This window comes from Morone saxatilis, unplaced genomic scaffold (assembly GCF_004916995.1).
Source record: "Morone saxatilis isolate NCDOM2014 unplaced genomic scaffold, NCSU_SB_2.0 Contig23, whole genome shotgun sequence".
Taxonomy (NCBI): domain Eukaryota; kingdom Metazoa; phylum Chordata; class Actinopteri; family Moronidae; genus Morone; species Morone saxatilis.
The window spans coordinates 322,660-323,875 of record NW_023339796.1 but is presented as its reverse complement, the minus strand read 5'-3'; positions in this window follow the sequence as shown (position 1 = coordinate 323,875).

Here is a 1,216-nt window from a genome sequence, read left to right as displayed (position 1 = left end):
ATTAAAATAATCAGAGAAGAAAATATAAAATACTCAATAAAATCTGACAAAGTAAAACTATAATAAAATATTTATATTATTAGAAAAGAAATAAGATCATCCATTTTAATTAATCATTTATTTTAAGATTTGCATTTCACCTGTTTATTTCCCTCAGGCTGTGTGTATATAATGATCTTCAGGGTTTAAAGAATATATCTTTATAAATAAGGAAGATAGATCTTCACCTTAACTTGACATTCAGGAATTATTTGATGATTATTTGAACGATAACGTCTGATGAACAAACCTCTGTATAGACATTAAACCCTGTAAAACCTTTAAATCTATAAAATATAAATACATTAACATTGGTAGTAAATCACCAGACTGATAATAAATCAGATATTTGTGTATTATCTGTTTACTGTTAAAGGTTGGTGTGATGGTTTTAAATCCAGAAACCAATAAAGTGATGATGAGTTTGATTAGTTTTACTCTCACTAAGTTTAATGAAACCTCTCTGCCGCCCTCTGGTGGCTGCAGCCGCTCACTGCTTCAATCTACAGCCTCTTATTCTGTTTCTTTACTTATTTTTCTAATTGCTGGATTGTTGTGTCGTGTGTTCGGTGGCGGAAGGAGGATTCAGATCCTTTACTGAAGTAAAAGTTAATAAAAATGAGTGTTTCTCACAGGAAAGACTCACAGACTCAATGCAGGGAGTTCATTTAGAGCGTGTGTGCAATGAAAACAGGAATACTTGGTGTGATAGTGTTTGATAGGAAGTGTTACCGCACTGTTCGGACATATGAATGTTGTTTCACTCAGCAGAATCTCGTTGCAGTTCAGTGTAGGTTGTCCTGACGGTATCTGTGGGTGCTGTTCATTATCTTCACCTCCTTTAGTGCTTCTTCACTGGTGCTCACACACTGTTTTATAATAAAACAGCTCTTCTCTCCTGATATCCACGTTGAACTCTTTCCATTCAGACCACCTGTGATCATCTGGACTGAGCACATTATCAGCTTCTTGTCTGTTGAACTCAAGGCCGATTACCTTAGTAATCATTTTTAAAGACTTCTATAAGTGTTCCGACTCCTATCAGTGTCAGTGCTTTGTTAATGTTATGTAGCGACATCTGGTGGTGATTTTGAATCATTGCACTTGTAAGGAGATCGTCAACAGTACATGCAGACTGAATGCTCCCCCACCAGAGTTATTTGTCTATCCTTGGAGT